Genomic DNA, 9,647 nt, shown 5'->3' with positions numbered 1-9,647 from the left:
TGAGGCAGCTTGAACTCCTTCATATGCTGCCAATATCTCTTTTTCAGTTGGAGTATAGCGAGCCTCGGATCCTCGATATCCCCGACTCCAAAACCCCAGGGGTCGGCCTCGGGTCTCTCCAGGTGCTTTCTGCCAAAGGCTCCAGGTAGGGCCATTCTCCCCAGCTGCAGTGTAGAGCACATTTTTAACATCTTGTCCTGTCCGGACTGGCCCAAGAGCTACTGCATGAACAATCTCCCGCTTAATTTGTTCAAAGGCTTGTCGTTGCTCAGGCCCCCATTTAAAATCGTTCTTCTTCTGGGTAACTTGGTAGAGAGGACTTACAATTTGACTGTAATTTGGAATATGCATTCTCCAAAACCCCACAACACCTAAGAAAGCCTGTGTTTCCTTTTTATTAGTCGGTGAGGACATAGCTGCTATTTTGTTGATCACGTCCGCAGGGATCTGACGACGCCCGTCTTGCCATTTTACTCCTAAGAACTGGATCTCCTGCGCAGGTCCCTTGACCTTACTTTCTTTTACGGCAAAACCAGCCTTCAAAAGGATTTGGATTATTTTCTTCCCTTTCTCAAAAACTTCTTCTGCTGTGTTGCCCCATACGATAATGTCATCAATGTATTGCAGGTGCTTTGGAGCTTCACCTTTTTCTAGTGCAGTCTGGATCAGTCCATGGCAAATAGTGGGGCTGTGTTTCCACCCCTGGGGCAGTCGATTCCAGGTGTACTGGACGCCCCTCCAAGTGAAAGCAAACTGTGGCCTGCACTCCGCTGCCAAAGGAATGGAGAAAAATGCATTAGCAACGTCAATTGTGGCATACCACTTAGCTGCCTTTGATTCCAGTTCATATTGAAGCTCTAACATATCTGGCACAGCAGCACTCAGCGGTGGCGTGACTTCATTCAGCCCACGATAATCTACTGTTAGTCTCCATTCCCCATTAGATTTCCGCACGGGCCATATGGGACTATTAAAGGGTGAGTGAGTCTTGCTGATCACTCCTTGGCTCTCCAATTGGCAAATCAGCTAATGGATGGGGATCGGGGAGTCTCGGTTGGTGCGATATTGCCGCCGGTGCACCATCGTGGTAGCAATTGGCACCTGTTGTTCTTCAACCTTCAGCAACCCCACAATCGAAGGGTCTTGAGAGAGACCAGGCAGGGTAGACAGCTGCTCAATCTCCTCCGTCTCCAATGCAGCTATACCAAAGGCCCAACGGTACCCTTTTGGGTCCTTAAAATACCCCCTCCTGAGATAATCTATACCAAGGATGCACGGGGCCTCTGGGCCAGTCACAATGGGGTGTTTATGCCACTCATTCCCGGTTAGACTCATTTCAGCTTCCAATATGGTTAGCTCTTGGGATCCCCCTGTCACACCAGAGATACAGATGGGTTCTGCCCCTTTAGAACTTGATGGCATTAGGGTGCATTGTGCACCTGTGTCCACTAGAGCCTTATATTCCTGTGGGTCTGATGTGCCAGGCCATCGAATCCACACTGTCCAGTAGACTCGGTTATCCCTTTCCTCCACCTGGCTGGAGGCAGGGCCCCTCTAATCCTGGTCAGAGTATCCGTTACTCACTTTTTGCACACGTGAATCAGAAGTCCCTTCAAGAGGATCAGAAATGAGATCAGCCCATCTACTGCGTCCGAGGGACTGCTCACGGGAAACTGGAGCAGCAGTTTTCCAAGAAGAATCCTCTTTTCTGATTGCTTTTTCTCGCAACTCCCGTACCCGTGCATCCAGGACTGAGGTAGGTTTTCCATCCCACTTCCTCATGTCCTCTCCATGGTCACGCAGGTAAAACCACAGGTTAGCCCATCATGTGTACTTTCTATCTCCTCTCTCTTGGGCAGAGGAACGCTTACTCCCAATAACTGCAATGTGGGCCTGTACAGGTGGGGAGGAGGACATATCCACTTTGAATTGCTGGAACTCTCGGGACAATTCCTCTACAGCTGAGACACAGGCCCGTAGGGAGGAAGAGAGACTTCCTTCGTATTGCCGGAGTTGGACAGCCAATTCATCCACCGTTTGTCCATAGCCTTCTTTCCAGGACATCACTGCCAATGAGTTGGCATAGGTCGGTGGTACACTTTGTAGAAACGTCTGCCACATGGGTTGTTTGCATTAGACTTTGTCTAGATCTGTGGGTACCTGCTCGTTATCCAGATCATTATAAATCACCTCCAGCACGGCTAATTCCCTCAGGTACTGGATACCTCTCTCCATGGTGGTCCACTTGCCTTGCTGACATGTAATTTCATCCTTGAAGGGGTATCTTTCCTTTACACCTAACAGAAGTCGCCTCCAGAGGCTGAGGACTTGTGTTTTTCTCCCAATCGCCTTGTCGATGCCCCCTTCCCTAGACAGAGATCCCAACTGCTTGGCTTCCTTACCCTCTAATTCCACACTACTAGCCCCATTATCCCAGCATCGGAGCAGCCAGGTAACAATGTGCTCACCTGGGTGGCGGCTAAAATCTTTTCGCATATTGCGCAACTCACTCAGGGATAGAGATCGGGTAATTATTTCAGGTTCTGCCTCTTCCTCCTGTTCTTGTGATGACCCTGGTTCATCTTCATCTCTCACTAAGCGAACTGATTTCTTTGTGTGTTTCTTTTTCTGTACAGGGGCGACTGATACTGGCACAGGTTGGTTCTCTGGTTTAGCGGCAGTATCTGTCACCGGGGTAGGGTTAGCCACGGTACCTGTTGTCAGGGTAGGGGCAGCCACGGTGCCTGTTGTCGGGGTAGGGGCAGCCACGGTGCCTGTTGTCGGGGTAGGGGCAGCCACGGTGCCTGTTGTCGGGGTAGGGGCAGCCACGGTGCCTGTTGTCGGGGTAGGGGCAGCCACGGTGCCTGTTGTCGGGGTAGGGGCAGCCACGGTGCCTGTTGTCGGGGTTGGGGTAGCCACGGTGCCTGTTGTCGGGGTTGGGGTAGCCACGGTGCCTGTTGTCCTGTTTTCCATCTTTTCCCCCTGAGGGTGCTGCATAATATCGAGCAGTGTTTGGTAGATACTGGCCAGGGCCCAGCACAGTGTAGTGAGTTGTGTGTCTCTGGGATAGCCACAGCATTTTTCTTTCAAATATTCTATCACTTCATGAGGGTTCTGTAGTTGTTTGGGAGTGAACTTCCAAGTCACTGGAGGTGAGAAGTTCTCTAGATACCTGCCCATATCCTCCCACATGCCGTGCCACCCATGAATATCCAGCTTTGGGGCAGATCTCTGGGTGGTACTCTTAAAGAGCCTTTTTGTAGCCCTAAACAAGACCTGAAACATAGTCAGGAGGCATAGCACTAACAGCACACTGGCTTGCGCATCCCAAGGATTTTCAAAATTCTCGAAAGCTGTTGTAATTAGTCGGAAGGAGAAAAGGGAGGGGAACGGACGGGGGGAAGTATCGCCCCCTGACTTCCCCATGGATTGGGTGTAATTACCAATAAAATCTGACAGAAGGTGCCCAAAGTATGGAAATGATATCACTGCCTCATAGAGATACCAGCTTAACCTCATGACCAGTGATGTAATCATTTCACAAGTCGACATTGCCCAGTACAGCAAAATGGTAATCCCAATCACTCTCCCAGAGATGAAATACGCAACTACAGGCAATACATAGAGCATATAAGAGCTTACAAAACGCCACCATGTAAACAAATGAACCAACATTGTGACTAACATCTATTTATCTAATATAAGAAATGCGTATGACAAATTTGTTTCAACACGCTCTGGCCCGATCTGTCGTTATCTCAACCCTTCGTGCCCCACGTTGGGCGCCAAAAAGGACTGTCGTGGTTTCAGCCCAGCCGGTAACAAAGGACCACGCAGCCGCTCGCTCACTCCTCCTGCCCCCCTCCGGTGGGATAGGGGGGAGATGGAGGAGAGAAAAGAAAAAAAACCTGGAACCTCGAGGGTTGAGATAAAGGCAGTTTACTGGAACAACACAAAGAAATTACAACAACAACGACGGTACTAATGAAAGAGTATACAAAAGGAGTGATGCACAGTGCAACTGCTCACCACCCGGGACAAAAGACAAAAAGAGTGATGCACAGTGCAACTGCTCACCACCCGGGACCCGACGCTCTGCCACTTCTCCCACCGAAAGTCGAGACCACCCCCCTGGCCCGCTCCCCATTTATATACTGAGCATGATGTCACATGGTATGGAATAGCTCCTTGGCTAGTTCAGGTCAACTGCCCCGGCTATGCCCCCCACCTCCCAGGTTCCTGTAAAAATTAACTCTATCCCAGCTAAACCCAGGACACCCATGGTCTAACAGCTATTATTTGGAGGAAGAAAAGGCTACCAAAGAAGATACTGACAGTCCAATCAAAGAAAACCTCCTCTTCTAACTACCAATTTTACATTCTTTGAAAAAAAAAGAAATCAAGGAAAGAAAGAACAAAAAGCAAGCAAACCATTTATGATAGTCTATACACACAGTAAGTTGTAGATTATCCTTTGAAAGTGACTAAAGAACTTCCACCAAGAAGTTTTCATTTATACTTTGTTAGGCTTGTTTCTTTTAAAATACATTCTAAAAGCAGAAATTAAAAAAAAATTCAAAATTAAGGCCAACGTAAGTATACATGTACAACATTTGGAACACAAGTATTTGACTACATTGTGAAAAGGTTAGACTAGTAAACATTAAGAGCTAATGAATAAGGTTGGCTGTGGGTTCAAAACAATTTGTAATGATTAACATGCCAAAAAATAGATTCCCTGTATGTTACAATCATTCTTTTCTGTTAGTAAGTGATGTTAGAAACATTTGGACGGGTTAATTCTGTTTTTTTTAAGTACATAGCTTTTAATCCCATTTATGTATACACTTTTTTCCTCACCTGAATATTTAGAAGATAATCTTTCATTTCTCTACGCTTTAGGTTCTTGCACACTGAATACATATTTGAGTTTTCAAGTTGGCATTATTGGAAGTGACTGCATCTAAACAATGATTCTTTGTTTAAATATACTCAACTGCTTTACTCCAAGACAAGGCTGGTAGTGTCCTATAGCTACCTTTTAAAAATCAGGTAAATAATCATCCTTGAAAAAAGTGTAAGAATGAGCTGATTTGTTCTTTATTATCCATTTCCTGACAGTCTGCTACCCCAGATCACCAGTCAAGAAGATGGAGGATTTTGCAGAAGGAAAGTGATACATGAATATTTTAAATCAAGCCAAAAAAAGTTCAAAAGTTTATTTCAATATTATCACCATAAGAAACAACCTGGTGAATTCCTATCTGCTAAGACATCTCCTCCTCTCACTTTTCCACTATTGTTCCTGAGAGAGAAAAGGCATACCACTTAACTTTAAAATTTAATTTTCAACAGTTCTTCAGGGGAAATCTTGACTTAAACATTTCCTAATATATAATCTACAAGTTTGTGCAGATTATTTATTCAAACAATTCTTCAATTGTTCTAGATGCCTTGCATCCGCATCCTGTAGAATTAATACAGTGGCTTTAGACTGAAAAAAGGATTAAACTCTATAGTCATCAAACGGAGATCTATCAGTCATCTTTGACATTTCTCTAAATGGATGTGAAATGGGATCTTTTTCAACATATTCATTTCAGGCACTGAAAATCCAATCAAACCTGTTAGAATATGATCAGCAAAATCTACTTCAAGATAAGCTGAACCATCAGAAATTTTTGTCTTTATACCCCTGGACCCATTGCTGCTTGTGAGATTTCCATTAAGAGTTACAATAAAACATCTAACTTTCAGAATTGGCTTTTTTGCAAGGAGAACAGAAATATAGGTGAAAGGTGGAAAAACTAAATCAAGATCACGTGCCTCTACTGCTCTACAAGGAAAGGACTGCATATCATTCTCTGGCTGATCTGCTTTTGGATCAGTTTTTGAAAAACACATTGGTTCATTGTTAGCAGCTTGCTGTCAGAAGTGCGCTGGAATTTATGTCCACTCTCAACTAGGTCTATATCATTCCACCTTTCTTTGGTAGTATTTTCCAAAGAGAAATCTGCAGAACTGCAAGTCTGATGTATAGCATTATGCTGTGAAAAGTTACTTGTACTATTTTTATCTCCAGCAGATACTGTTCTTTCAGAAGGCTTTTGCTTGCTGGTAGCTTTTACAGGCTTCTCTCATTTATATAATCTTTTTCATAAGTGCCATTTAAAGATGAATCACATGAACTTCTAGACATATGTAGAAGCCTCTCAGTAATTAAATCTATGTTTCTCTTCATGACCACTGACAGCACTTGTTCCAGCTCTCTTTGGATCTCTTCTTCCAGAAGAAAGTAATCTTCCAAAGGAAAGTAATTTAAAAAGCCATCAACACTCCACAGGAGATGAAATTTGTTCATCTGAATGAGGCAAAGGATTTCCAAATTCTTGTTACAAAACATTTTCATCATGTGCAGTGAGCAAACCTGAGGCTGTGCTAAAATTGTCACTTCTACTGCAGTACCTGCTTTCTGAAGGTGTTACATTATTTAAAGCAAATTCATTATTTTCATCAAGACTAGCTAAAAGATCTTCATTTGAAGGGCCTAGAGTTTGTCCTAATTCATCTACAGGCCTTAGAACAATTTGTTCATGATCAGTTTGTCCAACAGGATTAAGGTTCTCAGCTTCCCCAATTAATCTAGCAAGGACTTTTTCCTGAGTATACTGCACTATAAGAACCTCCACTTCATGCAATTCACCAAGAATTTCACATTTTCTGGTTTAAGAAGAAGGACTCCTCCAAGACAACATGCAATATTCCCTTGTACAGTGTTTTTTGTTCCAGGAGGAAGATTACTATGGAGAACAGGGACTGGTTGATATTCCATGCCCTGAATTTGATCTATACCATCAGTTAGTTGCAGCATCAGCATTTGAGTACACTTTGCTTCCCAGGATTCTTGGGATGCTCAAGTGTTGGCTGTTACTTCATTTACAGTATTTTCTCCTCTGAGCTTCTGCAACTGTGAACATGCTGGTTGGCTAACAACCAGTGAATCAATCTGTATGGAGTAGAAGCCAGACAACTCTCTTTTGGGAGCATCTAAAATACAATCAGGCAAAATTAGATATTCCAAATCTCTTAGATCTGGCAAGAAGCCATTGCTCAAGTATCTGTCTGTTAATCTTAGCTTGACTTAAATTACTGCTGCTATTTTTTTCACAGATACAATTAATACAGGCTTCTAGCCATATCAAAGGAACTTCAACATGCCACATAGATGAAAGACAAGTTTCCACTCTTGCTGCAATGTTAGATGCAGACATTTTCTTTTAAGATAAAAGAAAAAAAATGAATTCTCTAGAACAAAATCCAGAAAGATGTTTTTATTCTTCTGACAACAGCTAAAGTTATGATGTTACTCACTTGCATTGTATAGAAATTTGCTCTCAATTCAAAGTTCAGCTATTCTAAGTATGACAATGTAGAAGCAATTACAATTAAAAACACTTCCACTGATGCTAAAAATAAACATGCAGTTCCAATAATTAAACAAGTAAGCTTCAACCAGCATAAACAGCCTATACAGTTTACTCATCACAAAGTATCAGGAAAGTACTGAGACTTCTACAAGCAACCCTTCTTTGGTGGCTTCATCTTTCCCTGTTGATTTAATTGGAAGTATACACCTGAAATCCTTTTGCTGTGGATGGAAAGAGAACATATAACTAGAAGAAAGGTTCTCTTCCAACTGTTTTTTGTTTGTTTTATTCCTATCAGTGCTGCTGTTCATACCCAGTCTACTTTAAAAATTGACCCAAGAAGTTATTCTCCCATCTCATTAGCACTGTTAAGAACACAAGTAAGAAGCCCCATTTACAATACAAACAAGTTGGGATCTCTAAGTATTTGTACTACAGGGGTGATTTTTACACTTTAACACAATGAAAGCTTTGGAACTGACAACAGAAGGCTAGCCTGAAATATCAATGTTATCTAGAGACCCAGTCCAGGGTTTGGCTGCAATAGTACCAAGTTTTGGTGGTCATTGACTCAAGAACATCACTGGTTAATAAGCTCTAGCTTATCATAGATAATGAGATTGAGTGCACCCTCAGCAAGTTTGCCAATGACACCAAGCTGTGTGGTGTGGTCGACACGCTGGAGGGAAGAGATGCGATCCAGAGGGACCTTAACAGGCTTGAGAGGTGGGCCTGTGCGAACCTCATGAAGTTCAGCAAGGCCAAGTGCAAGATCCTGCACCTGGGTCGGGGCAATGCCAAGCACAAATACAGGCTGGGCAATGAGTGGACTGAGAGCAGCCCTGTGGAGAAGGACTTGGAGGTGTTGGCTGATGAGAAGCTCAACATGACCCAGCAATGTGCACTTGCAGCCCAGAAAGCCAACCGTATCCTGGGCTGCATCAAAAGAAGCGTGACCAGCAGGTCGAGGGAGGTAATTCTCCCCCTCTACTCCGCTCTCGTGAGACCCCACCTGGAATACTGTGTTCAGCTCTGGGGTGCCCAACATAAGAAAGACCTGGACCTGTTGGAGCAAGTCCAGAGGAGGGCCATGAAGATGATCAGAGGGCTTGAGCACATCTCCTATGAAGACAGGCTGAGAGTTGGGGTTGTTCAGCCTGGAGAAGAGAAAGCTTTGGGGAGACCTTATAGCAGCCTTCCAGTAGCTAAAGGGGGCCTACAAGAAAGCTGGAGAGGGACTTTTTACAAGGGTATGTAGTGATAGGACAAGGGTGTCCTGGTTTCAGCTGGGATAGAGTTAATAGTCTTCCTAGTAGCTGGTACAGTGCTATGTTTTGAGTGCAGTATGAGAAGAATGTTGATAACACTGATGTTTTCAGTTGTTGCTAAGTAGTGTTTAGTCTAAAGTCAAGGATTTTTCAGCTTCTCATGCCCAGCCAACAAGAAGGCTGGAGGGGCACAAGAAGTTGGCACAGGACACAGCCAGGGCAGCTGACCCAAACTGGCCAACAGGGTATTCCATACCATGTGACATCATGCCTAGTATATAAACTGGGGGAGTCTCCCCCCCGCTTGGGGGACTAACTGGGCATCGATCAGTGGGTGGTAAGCAATTGCATTGTGCATCACTTGTATATTCCAATCCTTTTATTATTACTATTGTCATTTTATTAGTATTATCATTATTAGTTTCCTCTGTTCTATTAAACTGTTCTTATCTCAACCCATGAGTTTTACTTCTTTTCCCGATTTTCTCCTCCATCCCACTGGGTTAAACCACGACAAAGGGGTAATGGCTTTAAACTGAAAGAGGGTAGATTTAGATTAGATGCAAGGAAAAAATTCTTCACTGGGAGGGTGGTGAGGCACTGGAACAGGTTGCCCAGAGAGGCTGTGGATGCCCCATCCCTGGAAGTGTTCAAGGCCAGGTTGGATGGGGCTTTGAGAAACCTGGTCTAGTAGAAGGTGTCCCTGCCCATGGCAGGGGGGGTGGAACTAGATGATCTTTAAGGTCCCTTCCAACCCAAACCATTCTATGATTCTTGTTAGTTTTGGAAGTAGATATGCATGCTTAAGTTGTATAACTGCATTTGGAACCTGTTTATTCCCTTAAGGGGGATGACCAAGGAGCTCAACCTCCCTACAGAATTACACCAAAGAAAAATTACTGTGAGAATAGTTAAGAAACACAAGGCTTGTCTTCTGACATTATAACCTGCA

The 9,647-nt window shown here is 43.9% G+C and overlaps 1 pseudogene; it reads right to left on the bottom strand.

The window, feature by feature from the left end:
- Positions 1–6,124: 6,124 nt before the first annotated feature.
- Positions 6,125–7,271, bottom strand: LOC138683564 (recQ-mediated genome instability protein 1-like; annotated as a pseudogene).
- Between the last annotated feature and the right edge of the window lie 2,376 nt (positions 7,272–9,647).

Source organism: Haliaeetus albicilla, chromosome W, assembly GCF_947461875.1.
Source record: "Haliaeetus albicilla chromosome W, bHalAlb1.1, whole genome shotgun sequence".
Lineage (NCBI taxonomy): Eukaryota > Metazoa > Chordata > Aves > Accipitriformes > Accipitridae > Haliaeetus > Haliaeetus albicilla.
The sequence above is the reverse complement of the archived record's forward strand: the minus strand, read 5'-3'. Positions and strand labels throughout refer to the sequence as shown.